Here is a 20,180-nt window from a genome sequence, read left to right on the forward strand (position 1 = left end):
ATCAAAACACTGAGAAACACAAACCCTCACGTCCTCCTCAGCACAAAACCAGCCAGGACCCTGTTCTCTTGGTTCAAGAAAAGGCATGCCAACCGTTCCATAGGGCTCCATACGCAGTAAACACCCACACTGGCCAAAGATGTGCAGAGGCTCAGGATGACACAGGTCAGACGGAGGAGGAGGGCAGGGACTCCGGGGGTGCTGTTTCCCTTTGTGCTCGCTCCCCCCCCACCTGCAGCAGTGCTCGGCACATAGTAGGGCTTCAACAAATATCTGTTGAGTAAATTCCTGAATAAATGTGCTGCTGCTCTGCCTGGCACGTGCTTGACTCGTCTCCGATTAACACATTCGTGCTCTTCCTTCACGATTCGGCTCACCTACCTCTCGTACAGCTTTCCTTGACCCACTAAACTCTCTCCTCTCTAACTGCATTTTGAACAGATTTCTGTTGCTTGATGTTGCATCGCAACATTGCAGTCACTCGGTTGAACGTCTGTCCTCCCTACTAGATTTTTAGTTCCTTGAGAGCTAAGGCTTTGCCTTATTTATTTCTGTATCCATGCGGCTAGCATAGTGCCTGTATATTTACACTCATTCATTCATTCATTCATTCATTCAACAGGATTTCAGTACTTGTTATGTTCCAGGCACTAGAATGGGCTCTGGGATACAGCAGTGAACAAGACATAGCCTCCCGTGCCCCCAGACGATTGAAGTAAGCATGGCGCGTGCAATGATAAGGGTTGTGAGCGCACTATGGGATCCCAGGGGAAGAGCATCACACACAGAACCTGGGGGATCAGTAAAAGCCTCCAAGGGGACAGCACCCAGAAAGAGAACATCTGAAGAAGGAACAGAAGTTAGCCAGAAAGGGTGGGAATGAGTGTTCCAGGAAGTATAGCAAGTGCGGGGAATGGAAGAAAGGAGGGTAGAAGAAGAATGGATGGCCGGGAGGAGGAAGGGAAGAATGGAAGAAGTGATGGAGGGAGGAAGGAATGGATACTGAATGATCTCATTGGCCTCATAATACTTCTGTTTCAGAAGGTGGCCTTACCAAGAGTCCTAAGTCACCAGAGGCCACCTGCTACCCCCTCTGGTCCGGACGGTCTGTGTTCACCCCAGTCACAGAATTGCAGGCTACTGTCGAGCTGCCATGGGCCTTCAGACCTAGTTCTGTAACTCTGATTCTACAGACAGGAAACCTGAAGCCCACAGAAGTGAGTAATGACAACGTTTTGCTTTTATCGCTCATCTCACAGAGCATTTTCACCACTATCCAGCCCTGTGAGACCACACCATTTTTCTTCACATACCAGGAAACTGAGGCTCAAGTAGAGTTAGCGGTAGCACTGACAGCCAGTCTCCTGGCGTCACATTCAGGGCTCCTTCTGCCACACCTCAGCTCCTCCACCAAAGTCACAGCATTAGGAACAGAGCCAGCAGGAGACTGGACTCCTCATCCGAAGCTCCTTCCAGAAGGCAAGAGTGTCCTGACACCTGATACAGACTGACACTGCTAATTATCACGGTATGTCCCATTACGAGAATACTTGTGCCGAGTGGCTCGTTCACCAGCAGCCTGAAGGACGCTGAAATGACTGGGGTTTCCTTGGTCTTGCCTTGATTTCATTTAAGGTTATAGGCCAGCCTCCTCACAAATGAAAAGACTGTTCATTTTCACTACATAAAAACATAAAATTTCTGTAAAAGCAAGACTCTTTAAACAAAGCTAAAAGATAAGCCAAACACTGGGGGGGGGAATATGAACTGCACATCAAAACAAAGTAAGAATATCTAGAGTTCAGGAAACTCCTGCAAGTCAATAAGAAAAAGACACAGAAAAATGGGCAAAGGATATCAGAAGCCATTTCACAACAAACAGGAAATTTTAATGGCCAATGAATGCATGAAAATGCTCACTGTTAATAATAATTTTTAAAAAGGCACAGTAAAACACTAAGATAACAAACCTTCCACCCCAATCAAATTTATAAAAATTTTAAAGTCTAACCATAGGAAGTGTTGATGAAGATAGAACAACCAAGAATTCCAGTCTGGAAAGGAATAAGACAATGTATAGCAAAGCTGAGAATGCTCAATGACCCAGCAATTAATTCCATTTCCAGATACATTCTCAGATAGATAGGTGACAGATGGATGGATGGATGGATGGATGGATGGATAAATAGATAGATAGTTCAAGAAATTCACACACACACACAGAGGTGGTTCACTGAAGTACTCTTTGCCATCAAAATTTTTAGAAAGCAGATTTCAGAATGCTATATGTTACCATTTCTATAAATTAAAATAATTACATAATTATATACGAGCAATATATATATATTACAATTATACCATACACATATGACCAAAAGCATAAAAGCAGGACTGAACATATACCAAATTTGTGATAATGGTTTCCTCTGGGAAAGGACAGGAATAAGATTAAGAAGGGAATATAGGTAAGTCAAGCAGAGAAAGACAATTATCATATGGTTTCACTCATTTGTGGAACATAAGGAATAACAGGAAGATTGGTAGAAGGAAGGGAAGAATGAAGGGGGGGGTAAACAGAAGGGGGAATGAACCATGAGAGACCACGGACTCTGGGAAACAAACTGAGGGCTTCAGAGGGGAGGGGGGTGGGGGAATGGGATAGACTGGTGATGGGTAGTAAGGAGGGCACGTATTGCATGGAGCACTGGGTGTTATACACAACTAATGAATCACAGAACATTACATCAAAAACTGAGGATATACTGTATGGTGACTAACATAACATAATAAAAAATTATTATAAAAAATAAAATAAAATAAAAGAATAAAAAGTGCAAAAAAGAAGAAGGGAATATAGGGACTTCAACTTTGTTGGGCTTTCTTTTTTTCTTTTTTTATTTGAGTGTAGTTGACAGTGTTACATTAGTCTCACGTAGGACATAATGATTTAACTTCTCTATACATGATGCTATGCTTATGGGCTTTTTTTCCCTTAAAAATAAATTTTAATCTAAATCTAAAACTTAAAAATATTTTATAACTCTTTGTTCATTTCTGCACCAAAATTATTTTTCAAAACATTTTAAGTAAGCCTGACACTTCACACACAGTTTTCAAATATTCTTGTCCCACTCCAGTCTTAACACCACCAGTCTGCTCATCAGCTAAAGAAAGAAAAGGTAGATTAGACCGCGTCTAAGATTGCTTCCAGCCCTGACACTCTAACCTCCTACAAAATCTCAAAGGCTTTAAAGAGATTGTAGATGAGTGACCTTTTGTTTGAGTAAGTGCTGGAAAGGGGCTAGGAATATACTGTCAGCTGTTACAAGGGAAGGAAGCTCTGGAACATTTTTTTTAATTATGAAAGCTTCTTCTTTTCTCAGTAGCCTCACCCCAGAGGCATTCCCCAGTTAGTCTCTTATCTATTTATATTCTGGGAACCCTATCTAAATGAAGCTTCCACAACAGGTTTAAATGGTGATGGGGTCTGGACATTCTGGATTGTTTCTCTCCCTCGCCCAAACCCTAGCCAAATGCCTTGACATAAATCTCCATTATTACTAATTCTTGTATAAAACACTAAGCTTAAAGATTTGGTGACCATATATTGAACCCAGAAGTAGAACTTATGATCTGACACAGGTTTGATTATGGGACAGAATATTCGCCCTCAGGGTGGTCCCAGCACGTAAGTCTCCAGTCTTGGAGGAGACAAAAGGAACAGGTAGCAGGTTTGACAGGAAGACTGGAAGAACCAAGCTGTCCTCCGACTGCACACAAACACTTCTGGAGAAACCTACTGGGGATAAGTTTCATTCGACCAAGAGAGAACTAAGAAAACTTCAGCAAGAGGTCTGATGACGAGCATTTGATGTATCTCATTGCGGAACTAAGACTAAAACAAGGCTTGGGAAATAGGTGGAAGAATGGTACGTGAACAAAATAAAAACAATGCCGCTAACATAACATGAGGAGAAGAGATAAAGGAGAAAGTAGAAAAAAGATGATTGACTCTGAAAAAAAAAAGATGCCCATTTAAACTGAAAGGGTATTGTGAGCTTTGAAAACAGGAACAAGGGGTACCAGAAAAGACTTTAGAAGAAAAATCACTGTTACACGCACCCATGTTCATTGCAGCATTATTTACAATGGCCAAGAAATGGAAGCCACCAAGCATCCATCAGTAGATGAACAGAGAAAGAAAATGTGGTGTAAACGTGCATGTGTACCACAGAATGTTTTTCAGCCATAAAAAAGAAGGAAATCTTGCTAGCTGCAACAACGTGAATGGACATTGAGAGCATTAGGCTAAGTGAAATAAGTCAGATATTGAAAAGCAAATACCATGTGAGCTCACTCATACGTGGAACCTAAAACAAGCACACACACAAACAAACAAATTGAACTCATAAATCCAGAGAACAGACTGGTGGTTGCCAGAGGCAGGGGGAAGGGAGTGGGCAAATGGATGAGGGGATCAAAAGGAATAAACTCCCAATTATAAAATAAATAAGTCATGGGGCTGTAACGTGCAGCATGGTGACTGTAGATAAGTTCTCATCCCAAGGGGAAATAAACTGTAACTGTGTGTGGCAATGCATGTTAACAAGACTTATTGTGGTGATCACTTCACAATGTATAGAAATATTGAACCAGTATGTTGTACACCTGAAATTAATATAACGTTACATGTCAATTATTTCTCAATTTAAAAAACAAAGATAACTGTTACAACAAATAATACAAACCTTCCAACTACCAAAAGAAATGTTTTTAAACAGTGAAGAAACATAGTAAATACAATACACACGATAGTTATAGCATTAAATAAACAGCAGGGTTGAAGAGTGATTTCCAGGACACACTCTTAAGTGAAATAAGTACTAGAGTGTGCATAGTATGCTACCCTTTGTGTTAGAACAGGGAGACAAGAGCGGCGCCTGCATGGCTCGGTTGGTTGAGCATCTGACTCTTGATTTCGGCTCAGGTCATGATCTCAGGGTCCTGAGAGAGAGTCTCGCATCAGTCTCCAAGCTCAGTACAGAGTCTGCTTGTCCCTTTCCCTCTGCTCCTTCCCCTGTTCTCTCTCATATAAATAAACAAAATCTTAAAAAAAAAAGAGGGAGACAAGAAACACACACATACCTATTTATTTTTGCAAAAAGAAACAGAAGAAGGATAACCAAAAGAACCATAAAATGGATTCCATACAGAGAGTGGGGAGAAATGAGGAAATGAGGAGGGATGGGTAGGAAGGGAGCAATACTCCTCTGAGTATACTTTTGAATTGGGAAGCGTGTTAACTTGCTACATATTCAAACAACGAAATTAATTCAACAAGAAAAGGGGAATACCTAAAGCTGAGTAGAAACAGAAACAAATGAACTCAATTGTATTTCAAATGAATGAATGAGAGAGAGAAAGGGAACAGGACAAACAAATCCTGAACTCTTCTTTTGGTAGGGTTTGTTTTTCATAGTGTTGTGCATGCAACTGTTCTGAATCTATCCGATACCTACTGTAGGATTGAGTAAATGTGATTAGGTTTGAGGAAGCCAGAGTTCTCAGTACAGAAGAAAGGAGGTGCAACTATGCAATGGGCAGAAGAAAGGAAGATTCTTGTGGTCTTGAATCGGCATTAAAAGTATAAGCATGAACTTTTGATTTCTGAAACATGCCAGCAGCAACGAGCATCCCTAGTACCCAGATCTTGGTTTATGGTAGAAATGACATCACTAAAAATGAGGCAAAGATGATGTTGGAAAGAAGGGCTCATGACATGGAAAAAAAAAATTAACGTGCATCACCCACACTTCACACCATTAATCAAGGTAAATCCCAGATGTGTTAAATAACTACACGTGAAAGGTAAATACACAAGGCAAATAAGAAAAAAAAATGTCAGAAAAGATCTTACCAACTTAGGGGAGGATTCTTAAACAAGACCCAGAAAGCAAAACCAGAAAGAGAAAAGTTGATGAGATTTGCCTACATGAAAATGAAGGATTTCTGTTCAATAAAGCACACCATACCAAGTGGTAAGGAGACAGGTTAGAAAATGTTTGCCATATAAAACATGAACAAGGAATTAACTCCGAGGTTGTATCAGGAACACCTGAAAGTATCTAAGAAAAAGAAAGGACATCCAATTTTCTAAAAGGTAAAAAATATAAATAAATAAATAAATAAATAAATAAATAAATAAATAAATAAATAAATATAAAATGAGTCAATAATAGGATTCCCAAAATAGAAAAAAAAAAAAATGACTAGGAAACATTTGCCCCTCAAGTCAAGATCTTCCTATTATTCTTCCAACACACCAGCTATTCCAAGCGAGTCTCTACACCGGTCACCGCCTCAGTCTGGAGCACTTTTCCCTGAAGTTTCCTTCGAATGACTCTGACTCACTATTCAGAGCTCAGTTTAAATGTTATCTCTTCGGAGAGGTCCTTCCATCCCACCCCACCTAACAGAGCCGCCCCACATCATTACATCTTTATTACATCACTGCACATGGAGTATTCGGTGACATATTCTTTATCTCTGTGCTGATTCCTCTCTCTATAACCACATGGCATGACCCACGGAGTAGGAAGTCTGTCTGTCTTGTTCAACCTTGTATGCCTGGTGCTTGGCACAGAGTTGGTATTCAATACAATTTTGTTAATAAATATATTACTGTATGAAAAGAGTCATGCCATCCCTATTGCTGGCGTAATGTGCTTTCCAGACAAGGATGTTCCATCGTAATTAAATGACTAATTAATGGAATTTTGCTAAGCAGTGTTAAGCATCACACGGAGAACTAGACGGGACAACCATTTAATCGGGTCCTTCTAAAAATATTTTATGAGTCAAAGGAACACAGTTCCCTTGGATACTTTTGTTTTGACCACACTGCCTAGAGCTCATTCCTTTAGCCAAGTGGATTAAGCCAATTGAAACTCAACCCTCCTTAAGACTGTGCACTTTCTAAACACCATCACCCAGAGGGGCCCTGACGTGAATCCCACCAACAGGAGGTGGTGTTTGTGTAAAATATTCCCTCAGGTGGAAATATTCTAACCATGAATCTTTGTGACTCAAGGTCACTGACAGTTGCTTCCCACTTTAAATTCTGCAGAGCGACAATCACCACAGAACAGTGGAAACCCCTACACTTTGCTAGCTAGCTTTCATGGGAGAAAATCCAGTGAGTTTTTTAATAATCAGGTCTCAGAAGGATGCAAAATGGCACCGTACCACACCTGCCATCTTAGTTAAGACACAGAGACCTTGATTTAACAAGTTGTTGAATTTATTTCAACAAAATACTTACATGCTTGGAAAATCTGTCATACAGCTTCTCAACATGCCGTGTGATTTCTAATGATCCATTTCTGTAACCTTTGCTTGCCCAGCGTAACATGAGCCTCGTCCCTGAGGATTTGCAGGGATGTCTATTTATGAGGTCTGGTTTTGTTTGTTTTACCTCAGATGAAAAGTTGTGCAGAATCCTAATTCTTAACACACTGTCATCATCAGTCCATGCAAAATACCACTCTTCTTATCCCTTGATTCTTTTATTTCTTTTTATATTTTACTTAATCCTTTTATTCTTTTCCTACGTTCCTGACCCCCAGAGTCACTAACTATAATGCATTTTATATGTTCTCAATTAGGCATATATTCTCATGAAACTTATACTTTCAAAATAACTTCAATCTTTTTCTTACTTCTATCACTTCAACACCATTTTTTAAAAGATTTTATTTATTTATTTATTTATTTATTTATTTATTTATTTGAGAGAGAGAGTGTGTGCGCAAAAACATGGGGGAGGGGCAGAGGGAGAAGCAGACTCCCCGCTGAGCAGGGAACCCAACGCGGGCTCGATCCCAAGACTCCAGGATCATGACCTGAGCCGAAGGCAGACCCTCAACCACCTGAGCCACCCAGGCACACCCACTTCAACACCATTTTTAAGAACTGTCTATTCCTGAATGAATATCTAGTTCAAAACTTCTGTTTCAGTCTGTGGTCACTATATACATATTTTTATTATTCGCATATAATGTATTATTTGTTTCAGGGGTACAGGTCCGTGATTCATCAGTCTTACACAATACACAGCGAGTAGCCATTGTATTTTAATTATCTATCCTCTTGTGCAAGTTTTATTGCTATTGTCAACAGATTGTTTCTCTATCATGTTCAAGTTTGTTATTACTAGTCTAGAGAAAGAGTGCTGATTTTTTCTATTTGACCTTGTATCCAACAATTTCATCAAATATTCGTATTAGTTCTAATATACTTGCACATTGAATAGATCGGTTTTAGCTCTTCTGTTGAGGAGCAAGAATGTCTTGTCCCCTTCAAGGTCCTTGGACTAAGAACCAGAATGACATGAGACAGAATAACAGGAGAAAATCAAATTTAATTTTGTACATGTAGGAATCCACACACAGACATGGAAATTCCAAAGTCAGTCGGGCAAAATGAGGTGTATGTGTCATTCAAATCAAGGAAGAGGGTAGGGGTCTGGGACTTCAAAGGGAAGGACTGCAACTCACAGGAATATGAAAAAGAATAAATGTTTGGTAAACAAATATTTTCTGGGACATTTGGAAACAATGGGACCCAGAGGACTTGGATCAAACAGGCCTTGCTAGGTTCTTCCCTGTCCACCATACCTAGATCAGAATATAACGTGCTTCTCTATGGTAACAGCTCTCTTCCTGGAGCAGGTCCTCTGCCTAAATTCTCTGTAGGTAGTTTTGGGGGAGGTAAAGAGCTTTTCCTGAATCTGCTGGGTTTCGATTGCTTTTAACTCAAAATAACCTTCATGTCAAAGGGACCCGTCTTGGGTGGCCTGCCCTTGGCCTCTACACGTTCCTTTCAGTCCTTATACCTCTTACGCCTTTTTTGTTTGTTTCAGCACTAGCCAGACTTCCTTTACTATGTCAAAATGGAGTAGTGAACAGGCGCACCTGGCTGGCTCAGTTGGCTAAGCACGTGACCCTTGATTTCAGCTCAGGTCATATCTCAGGGTCGTGAGGTCAAGCTCTGAGATGGGGTCCATGCTAGGGGTGGAGCCTGCTTAAGATACTCTCTGCCCCTCCTTCCTGCTTGTGCACGCTCTTTCTCTCTTAAAAAAGAAAAAAAAAAGTAACAGTGAACTGTTGGCTCCCAAACTGGCCCTGTACACAGAGGGCAAGAAGAGACTCCAGAAAGAGGCAGGTCACTCCAAGTTGGCAGGTGATAATTTTAATAGGCAAGGGTACCTATAAGACAAGTGGACCTACACACCTGCCCACCATATCTTATAACTTCATATAGAAACCTTAACTGGGCTTGGGCTTGGATACCATCCAGATGGTCTCAACAACACATTGCTCTCTTAAGGCTGGGTCCTTGAAAATGGCGCCCACTGTGGGAATGGTGGGCAGAAGGTACATTCCAAGGACAGGGGTGGGGGTGAGGTACTTCCAATATCCCAGGTCCAGCTCTTGGGTCAGCCAGGGGTCACATCCTCTGGATTGCCTCCTCCAACATAAACAAGGTGAATCACTGCAGTAAAAGACTGGAAAGCACCCAAGTGTCCATCAATAAGGAACTATTTGGATAAACTATAGCCCCCCCACATCATTTTGCAGAACACTATACAACTATAAAAGGAAATACGGGAGATCTCTTATTTTGCTATGGAATAATCTCTGGGATTGAATGAAAAGCAAGATTCAAAACAGAGTGTATAGTGTGCTTCCTTTTACCTAAGGAAGAGACGAGATACAAATGACAGAAAGTGGGAGAATTTGCCCCTACACACTGTTAAATATGATTAAAGAAGACAATTAAGGTGATACAAACTTTATTTAGCATTCTGTAAAGCAGGCAGTCTCCATCCCCAAAAGTCTGGAAAACTGCAAAATGGGGCAGAAGGCATGATGCCTTTATAGGATAAAAAATAAGGAACAAAGAAGTCACCAGAGCCCAGAGTTGGCTTGGTGGTTGAGGATTGGCTGAGCTGTGTTTCTGGTCAAGCAGAACACTCGGAGGGATGGGAAAATTCTCCAAGTTTTTGTTTGCTGTTATGGCACCCCCACGCCGAAGCCCTCCATTTAGGCCTAGGAATTTATTTCAGCAAAACTCTCCAGGATTTGGTGCCAACTAGGGTACAGCTAGGGCCTCAATTCTTCATCCTTGTAGGGGAATCTCTTGACTTGACGTTGCAACTGTCATTCATTCTGCCTGTGTTCATGCCGCTGAGGGCCGTTGTCTGTCGAATCCAGTCTTCAACAGTTGTGTTCTTATACTCAGGACATCTGCATGGCTCTTCTTAGTTGCTTTCTGTCCCTACTTCTTACGACCAATATCACCTCCTATCTCTGAGGGTATCTATTAAGCTTATTTTATTTTCAAGTCTTAGTCTATGTTTTACATTAATGGTTTCCTCTAATATAGGTCATTTGGGTGCTGTTTTTTCTCTCAAACATACCAGACTCCTGTTACCACAAGACTGCTGTCTGTGAGCTCATTTTCACCTGGTGATGTTACCCAGAGCGAGAAGTTGAGGCCCACTTCCTTGCTTATATCATTCCTGGAGATTTGGGGGGTGCTCCTATTTTTTGCACCTTCACCAGGCGACTCTGATTCGATCTCTGAGCTACTGGAGAAGCTACATAAGCTCCTCAAACCTCTCCCCTGAAAGATCTTCTTTTCTCTCTGCTCTGTAATTGTCCAACCCCGGGTACGCGGAGGTGCGGTACTGGGCTTGATAATAAGGAATATATATTTGGTCCTTGTCCTCCTCCTAGGCACCGAGGTCTTAAAATCCTTGGAATTTCCTAAGTAATGAAGGCGATAAAGGGGAGAGGAGCATCTTCTGTGATGCATACAAGCCCCTCTTCACCACACCGTGTTCACGCTAATGAGATCACTGTTGGGTTGGGGGGCAGTGGTGGCAAGGACCAACCTTGTGATGAGACGGTTGGAGCTTTCAGTCCCACTCCCTGACCTCTAGGGAGGGGAGAGGGGCTGGACATTGAGTTCAATCACCATTGACCAATGATTCAATCACTTGTGCCTATATAATAAAGCTTCCATTTAAAAAAGAGGGGGAAAGAAGGGAACTGAAGGGGTTCAGAGAGCTTCCAGATGCTGGGAGAGTGGTCTACCCTGAGAAGGCGGGAAGCTCCTTGCCCCTTCCCACATACCTTGCCTTATGCACACCTTCCATCTTGGCTGGTCCTGAGTTCTTGCCTTTTATGATAAACCAGTAATCTAGTAAGTACATGGCTTTCTGGACTTCTCTGAGCCCTTTCAGCAAATTATGAAACCCGAGGATGTTGTCCTAGGAACCACTGATTCCCAGCTGAACAGTCAGAAGTACAGTGACCACCTAGGGTTTGGGGTTGGTGTCTGAAAGCAAGTGGGGCAGTCTGTGGGATGGAACCCCGGAACCTGGGGGACCTGATGCTGGCCTAGGCAGATGGTGTCAGAAGGGGAGCATGAGTGTAGTCGGAGAGAAAAACACTGCATTTTCTCTTTAGGAGGAGGGGGGAGGTTCAATGATGGGAGCATACCCTTGTTATCTCACCCCACCCTGGTCAGTCGTCCTGTTGTTAACCCACTGGTTCTCCTCGCCCAGCACTGGAGCTGCCGTATTTCTGTTCTAGGCTGCAGATGAGCCCTCAATGATCCATGTGGGCTGCAGAAAAGAGCATCACCGAGTTTCCCTCCTCCATCCCACCGGAGCCCGGACTTCCCCACCCTCTACTGAGCCTTCCTTTCCACACCAGATCCTAATCACTTTGCACCTCCCCACAGCTGACTGGTGGAGTCTCATGCATTTTGTTTCAGTGTCTGTGGTTCGGTTAGGAAGGCTGGCAGCCCTGCCGGTTCACCAGCTCTTCTAGGATTGGAAGTAGCCTCTGTTCCTTAGCAGCATTAGGGCAAAGTCATCTTTTTTTTTTTTTAGATTTTATTGATTGATTGATTGATTGATTTAGAGAGCACAAGCTGTAGGAGGGGCAGAGGGAGACGGAGGAAGAATCTGAAGCAGACCCCTCACTGAGTGGGGAGCCCGATGTGAGGTTCAATTCCTGGACCCTGAGACCATGACCTGAGCTGAAGTCAGATGCTTCACCGACTGAGACACCCAGGCGGCCCAGCACGTTCCGTTCTTAACACTAAAATCAGGTTAGCAGGGCCATTCATAAATTGGAGTTTGCTTGTTCCAAGGGGGAAAAAAATGATCGTAGGCACTTAATTACACATTCATTATGCCACATAGGAGCTCCAGGGGCGCCTGGGTGGCCCAGCATATGGACACACTGTACATTTTATATATTTTAAGCCTGTGTTTTCCACCGATTAGCCATTTGATACTGGGCAACTTCCTACCATCTCTGCTTTTTTTTTTTTTTTTTAATTCCATCTCATGTAGTACCTGTGAGATTACATGCAAAACCATGTATGAAATGTGTCCCACGACAAGAGAGTCAGAAGTAGCATAGGGTCGTCCTGTACAAATTAGTCTTTGCACTTAACAAGCTATCCCCAGTTCAGGGGCTTAAAACAACCACAATTTATTCGGGCCCCGGTTTCACGGATTGGGAATTTGGGCTGGGATCAGCTGGGCGGTTCTGGGAACGGGCTGTTGTCAGCCGGAACAAAGCCGGTCAGGGGGCCGTGTCTGTCTCCCAGGCCAGCAGGTGCACCCGGGCCCGTTTCCGCCGCAGCAGGTGAGGCTCCAGGGTGCCACGGGAGCATGTGCGGTCTGGGCCTGGAACCGCAGTGTTGCTTCCACTGCAGATGACTGACCAAAACACGTCACAGGTTCTGGCCAGACTCTAGGGGTTAGAGAAAGTCCAGTGCACTTCTTGATGGAAGGAAGGACAGAGTCACATTTGCAGGCCTTCCCTACAGAGAAAAGCACCGCGCCCCCTTTTGCAATTCACCCCACGCGGGTAAGGACACCGTCTCCGAAGACCCACTTGCCTGGGTTTGGATGCTGGCTCTGTCACGTGGTGGTTGTGTGAGCTTGGACAGGACTCAACCTTTCCGTGCCTCAGCTTCCTCGTCTGTGAGATGAGCTCATCCTAGCACAAAGCTCATCGGAGTGCCGGGAGATTCAGTCAGTTACTGCTCACAAAGTGCTTCAAGCAGGGCCTGCCCCAGGAGCCTCAGGGAGCTGGGTTGTGTTCTGTGCTTTAGGGTGCCCTTGTCTGTCTCTACTTGTCTGCCCGTGCTCTTTGCGTTCCCTCCTGGAACAAGAGATCAGTCGCTCTCCCCATCCTTGCTGCCTCCAAAGTGCTTCCCATCCCTCAAGGGCTGCTCAAACACCTCGTTCGCTCAGACTCCCTTGTTCCTTTCCGTGTGTTCCAGCAGCACTCTATCTCTCGGAGAGCAGCTGTCACATTGCACCTTGCGTGGATTCCATGGTCATTCGTCCAAGCCCAGTGACGAGCTCCTCCCACGGTGCGGGCAGAGGATAAAGGGTGGATGAAGGGGACATACAAAGCCCCGGGGTTTACTGGGCTGGAGTAGAGCGGACAGTTGTGTGTGCATCTGTCTCCTCTAGACGGTACCCTCCTGAAGGCAGGACGACGTCCCGCTCGCCTCATCTTTCACAATCCCTAGCCATAGGAGGCACAAAAAGCTGTTAATGGGATCGGAATACGTATCATTGAATTCAACTGAATGTAATGTTATCCAATTGCCGGTGCTCGATTTGGGTCACTGGTTGACCGTCTTCGTGGTTGCTTGTGACTAGGGAGAGAGTTGGCTCACCTTCGCAGGTTCAATAATGTCCTTCCCCAAACCATCTCCTCAAGCTTTCCCTCTACAGGCTCTGCAATTAAGACAGATTATTTTCTCCGGCTGAAGCCGGCGGGGTCGGCTTCCAGAGCAAGTGTGACCACAGCTTTTCAGGGAATCTGTGTGAACAAAGCCACTTCGCTTCGCCTTGTGCCACTTCCCGCAAGATGAAATTGATGTCAGTGACTCAGTGCTATAATAGACACATGGGGTTACTGTCAGTGAACGTGACAGCACTGAGCTCTGACTCTGAAAATACCTTCATGCCCTGAATCACAGAGTATTTTGATGGGACTAAGCTTATGAGAGTCTCTACCATGGAGTGGTCTGAAATGTCAGTGTAGAGCAAAAAAAAAATGAACGAAATCATAAAACAACTGTAAAGAATCTCATAAAGTTTTGATTTTTTTCCCATGACAGCTGTTCTTAAAAATAGAAATGATCCAATTCAGAATATTTTTTCTAATTCATGGGTGTGGCCGGCAGGGTCCTAAGCCTGTATGTTGTCTCCGTATTTAATACCCCAGAATGGGGCCAGCTGCTATTATTCATGTGAAACAAAAATTCCACTGAGTCACTCTGAAGATCTAACTGGCGTTACTAAGCTGCTCATGATAGTTAAGGTAGTTGTTAGCTGGATAGTTCCCATCTAGCAAGCAGGGGGGAACTCCCAATGGCACAGAATTTAAGGTTTTCAAAGGAAGGAGGATGGGGCAAGGACGTTATTAGCAAAAGAAAAGAAAGGATTTTTCCAGGCAAGGTCACCTTCCCTTAGAGAGAAGGTCAGGGTGTCACCTCATCTTCCTCTGCGGGGATGGAGAGAGACCATGTGACAGATCACATCATCGGTGCTGACCAGAGAAGATTCCTGACTGAGCAGTTAAGACCACGTTTCTGGGGCACCTGGCTGGCTCAGTCAGTGGAGCTTGTGTGACTCTTAATCTTAGGGTTGTGGGTAGAGATTACTGGGTGTAGAGATTACTTAAAAATAAAAATCTTAAAAAAAAAATACTACATTTCTGGGGGAGGTTGGAATTGCAATCAGGTTAGGTATTAAGCCCCATCTCGGTGACTTGCTCTGGCCTAAGTGACTCCATCTTGGACTTTTGGTTTTCTAATACTCTTTTGGGGTTTTTGGTTTTTGTTTTTGAGAGAGAGAGAGAGAGAAAGTGCACACACACATGCAAATGGAGGAGGGAAAGTGTTGAGGGAGAGAGAGAGAAAAAAAAACCTTAAGCTGGGCAGCTGGGCCTGGAGCCTGAGGCGTGGCTTGATCTCATGATCCTGAGATCATGACCCAAGCCAAATCAAGAGTCAGATGCTTAACTGACTGAGCCACCAGGGGCCCTAGTAACACTCCTATTTAACAAAACCAAGACGGAGAAATAGAGAAAGGGATTTAACCAAGGTCATAAGGTTGGTTAGGAGGTGAGCTGAAACTCCTGACTTGCGTCTTGCATTCTTCCCAGAGCATGTCGCACGGTGTGTGCATGCTTTGGGATCAGAAGAGGAAAGTATCTACAAAAAACAAGGTGACGTGACGCAAAGAAGACTAGGATTCTGCAGGTCTGAGCTGACCTGCTATCCCTCTGTGGACACACTTGCTGGGGAGTGTGGGGCTCCAGGTCTCTGGGACTTGGAATCTCAGAGGGAAGCGGCACCCAGAGTGTCCTGGGCCAGGCAGGGAGCTGGTTCTCGCCTGACTGCCACGGACAGGGCTTCTGCTGCCACGGATAGAAATACACACGAATCAGGCTGGATTTTCAGGGTGGGGAGGTGGCAAGAGTGTCAGTCCATCTGCTGTGTCTAGTATGAGGGCTGGGAAGACAGTGTGAAAAAGACGGCAAGTCGTTTCTTCCTTCCACAGAGGGCATATTTTCACTTTCACAGATGGATGATAAAACAGATCTGAATGCAGTCTTACAAAAACCTTGCAGAGTCTTAGGAGCTGCTGCTTGCAGCCCAAGCTGGGGGAATACGGAGCCTCCAAAGTAATACAATCTTAATCAGATAAATGTCCTTTTACCAGTTATTAATTATCAGAATGTCAATAACAAGATTCAGCCAAACGAAGTCCCAGGGGCCTCTTGTTACTGTGTAACTCTGGTATTTATTTTCCAAATTTTTCATTGTTTCAACACTGCCACCTAGTGTCCACTTCTGTGATTTACCAAGCCTCAGGTGACCAGCTGGAGTATTCAACTCTTAAGACAGGAAGGTCAATATTCTCTGTCTTGGAAAGATATCTACGACACCTTGTTGAATGGGGGGAAAAAAAAAGAAGAAAGGAAGAAAGAAAGAAAGAAAAATCACAAAGTGGTATGTACTATTATAGTTCAATGCACATAGGGGTGTGTGTGTGTGTGTGTGTGTGCAAACTTGATTCATGTGAGCACACGCCTAAAAATCTGGAAAGACAGTCTCCAAATTATTGATGGTGATTATCTCTGACCGGTAGGATTTGGGGGAACTTTTGTTACCATCTTATTCTTCAGGTTTTCCATAAGAATAATCGAAGAATAATCATGTGAATAGGAGGAAACAATTTTTGAAAAGACCAAATGAGCCCCCAAAATGAGAATCCCCCCAAAATATTATTTTTCTGAATTAGATATATTCAGAAGAAATTTACTGAGCATATACTATGTACAGTGTGTTCCTCTGATTGTAAGGTACACCAGGAAAGTCAGGTAACGTCCTTCTACCAAACCGCTAGCCACCTTTTAACGAGCATTAACTGCGTGCCAGGGACTGCGCCGAGCTCTTCCCATAGGAAATGTTCAAGCAGTCCTGTAGGTGCCACTCCTGAGATGGGAATACTGAAGCTCAGAGATTTAAGTAACTTATCCCAAGTCACAAAGTTATAGGAGATTCAAATCTTTAGGTCTTCCTGCAAAGCCCAAACACTCAGCCACTACACAATTCCTCTCCAAGTTTCTAAGAAAATCCCCCACGTTATCCACAAGCCTGGGTAGAAAAGGGAGTTAATCTTTTTGAATGCGAAGGGTCAGGCACCATTCTTCAACCCTCATAGAATCTATGAAGTGGATCTTTCTTAGAGCACAACCACATTACAAATAAGCAAAGGTTCATCTTTATAGGATAACTTTACCTGAGCTCACAGACATAGTAACCAATAATGAGTGGGGTTGAGCACGCATTAAATGCCAGGTCCTGCTCTAAGAGTGTAACATGTATTGATCAGTTAAACCCTCCAAACAACACCCAGAGGCGTTAGGCACGATCATCTTTCTCATTTTGCCGATGGAGAAAAGGCTCAGAGAGGTTAAGTAACTCGCCCAAGACTGAAGCTGGTAAACAGAAGAGCTGGGATTTGAACACAGGTTTGGCTAACTCCGTAGCCCAGATCCTGCGTTCTTTCGGGCACTTCCCTGGGCTCAGGATAATGAGCAACAAATATCTGAGAAAAATAATCGAAAGCTTGGGCTGCCATCATCCCCATTTCACAGAAGAGGATCTGGGGCCCAATGACTTGAACCCAGTTACTGTCACAGTCACGCCGCTAGTTGGAAGAATTAGAGTCCAGGATGCCTCTGGTCCTCTGTTCCGCTTGACTCCGGGATGCAGGAGAATGTGAGCCACGGACGGTAAGCGCATCAGTGTTCTATTTGCCGTGCAACAAACGGCCACAAATGTGGTGACTTCACACAGCACAACAGTATTATCCTGCAGTCCGGAGATCCTAAGTCTCAAATGGTTCTTACTGGGCCAGTATTAAGGTGTGGCAGGGCTATGTTCCTTTACGGAGGCTGCCGGGGAGGATTTGCTTTCTTGCTTTGTCCAGGCTCTAGAGGTCGCCCATCTTCCACGTCTCGTGGCCCTCCTTCCATCTTCCCATCACACCGCTGCGACTCTGGTTCTAGTCACTGCTTCCCTGACCCCCCACCTCCCGTTCTCACTTACAAGGGCCCTTGTGATTACACTGGGCCCACCCGGTAATCCAGAATATTCTCCCCATGTCAAGATTGTTAACTTGATCCCATCTGTAAAGTCCCCTTTACTACATAAGGTAACATATTCACAGGCTCTTTGGATTAGGACTTGGACTCCTTCGGGGGGCCATTATTCTGCCTAACAAAGCACACCGATCTTTAGAATTTTTTACATATTTGAAATTATAATTTAAAAAACTTGTACCTATAGTAGTTTGTTTTTATTAAAGCAACGATGAGTCCTTGAGGAAGTGGCTATTGGGAGCTCCTTCTCACAGAGAGCAGACGCAAATTTCCTTGTGTGTCTGGCAGCAGGCTCCTGATCCCCTGGGAGAAGGAACCCTAAGGCTGGAAGGTCACATCCCACAGCCACGCTTCTGGCCCATATGGAGCCCATATGACCACACCACGGTCCACACGGAGCTTGCATGCACCCTTTTTGTGCAGGACCTCCTTCACAACCCACGCTGGTTTCCCATCCTGAGAGGTACCAAGACAGGTCACAGTTGGAGGGTGGAACGGAGACCCTGGGTGGGTCATACAGGATGAGGAACAGAGCCAGAGGAGGTAGGCTTGAGTAAAAGAAGTCAATGGGCATACATAAGACATTAGACACCCATTAGCCGGTACTTCAGGGCACGATACAGAATGTTTCCACCACCCTACAAAGTTCCTTCGTGAACTCTTCCAATGACCCTTGTGCTGCCCAGAAGCAATCACCATTCTGATTTCTATTCCCCATAAATTATTTCCCTCTTCTCTACAAATTACTTTTGCCTGTCTTTGAACTTTCTATAAATGGAATCATGCAAGATGGACTCTTCAGTTCATTCTGGCTCCTTTCACTCCTTGTAATGTTTTTGAGATTTATTCATGTCATTACAAGTATCATAAGTGCATTCCTTTTTATTGCTGAGTAGCATTGCATTTGCAAACACACCAAAATTTATTAATCCTTTCTGTTGATGGACCAATTGTTTCCAAATTTTTGCTATTATAATTAAAGTTGCAATAGCCATTCTTGTGGATAGAAGGCCACTGGACTAACAACTTTCATTTTCTCAAAGGGCCCTAGGCAGTAGCGGCCATGTTAGCACGGCAGGGCGGTACGTGAGTTATGGCGGGAGTCCCGGTATATACGCCACTTGAAGAGTTGTACCCGAGGTCTGGTACTTACAAGCAAACTTCCTGAACTCGTCCTTGGATTGTACAGGACAACGGGACATTCTGAATGGAAGTATCCATTTGCTTATTATGCAAATTTATTCTGTAAATTTTATACATTTGATGGGTGAATCATTTGTCTTGTTTGTAGGAGGCATAGTAACATGGAGCGACTTTCTTCCATTTGCCTGTCAGTCTGCAGCTTGTTGAAAATGGACTTGGAAACCTTTGGACGTTTCCAAAACAAAAACAACATAACAAAACGAAAAAAACAGACAATGGAGCGCCAACTGCCAAAAATCATGTGATTTTGCAGTTCATGGAGTTGGAAACTATCAATGATAAACAACTTGACAAAAGAAAAGGTAGCTGTTGGAATGCGTGAAGTGCCACATCAGGAAGGATCTACTACCATCAGGACAATTACAAGTGCGGGGTCAGCAGCAGTCATGTGCCTTAGTCAAACAGCAGGTGTAAGAATGACCCTTGTGCAGTTTCCAGAGGTCCCTGGGGACTCTGCTCCATATCAGGATTCGGTGACCTACAGAGGGGGAAACCAGGACTTCCGAATGGAACGCTGCTATTGCACTGAACTTCAAAATCTATCCATTCTCCTCGCCCTCAAAAAGTTGGTAACGGAGCTGTTGGGATCAAATGTGAGGGATGAACCATCAGAAATACCAACGGAAATCAAAGAACACAGGATAAAGTTGTAGTGATAGGGAGGCTTCTAGTACAAAACTGCTGACACTTAATCGACTATCATGCGACTCCCTCGACTGGATAGAAGATAAGCCAGACTCTCAGCCCTGGGGATTCTCCAACACGCATTTCCTAAGTTACACCAGAGGTGATGTTAAGCAGGCAGTTGAGCAACGTATGGGCTAGGACATCCAGTTGAGACAAATCTGTGTCTCTCGGGCTAGGAAGTCATGAAAGATCTTGTCTCACACCACTAATCTAGCAGTGGGTTTTGCTGGGCACAGTGTGGGTGCAAGGAAGAGTGTAGGGGAGAGGGGAGGAAATCCAAGCAACCAATCACAGACTCTAGGCAGAATAGGGAGAAGAGTATTCCAGAAGGGTGAAAATGAAAGTAACCAAAGAGTAAAAGTTCAGAAGGGCTTGAAAAACCAGTATGCTGGGTTTAGGGATGTAAATTGTGCTCACAATATAGAATATGGGACTATATCAAGCACTTCTGATAACAAATCGTAGATTTATCATGAGAGTAACAGAGAGACATTAAGGCAACATGTTGGC

The 20,180-nt window shown here is 43.9% G+C and overlaps 1 long non-coding RNA gene across 1 annotated transcript; it reads left to right on the forward strand.

The window, feature by feature from the left end:
• The first annotated feature begins 128 nt into the window (after positions 1–128).
• Positions 129–4,596, forward strand: LOC130544557 (uncharacterized). Its single transcript, XR_008960935.1, has 3 exons — positions 129–165; positions 623–715; positions 1,042–4,596. It is a non-coding gene; the product is annotated as an uncharacterized LOC130544557 (long non-coding RNA).
• Positions 4,597–20,180: the final 15,584 nt, after the last annotated feature.

This window comes from Ursus arctos, unplaced genomic scaffold, assembly GCF_023065955.2.
Source record: "Ursus arctos isolate Adak ecotype North America unplaced genomic scaffold, UrsArc2.0 scaffold_22, whole genome shotgun sequence".
Lineage (NCBI taxonomy): Eukaryota > Metazoa > Chordata > Mammalia > Carnivora > Ursidae > Ursus > Ursus arctos.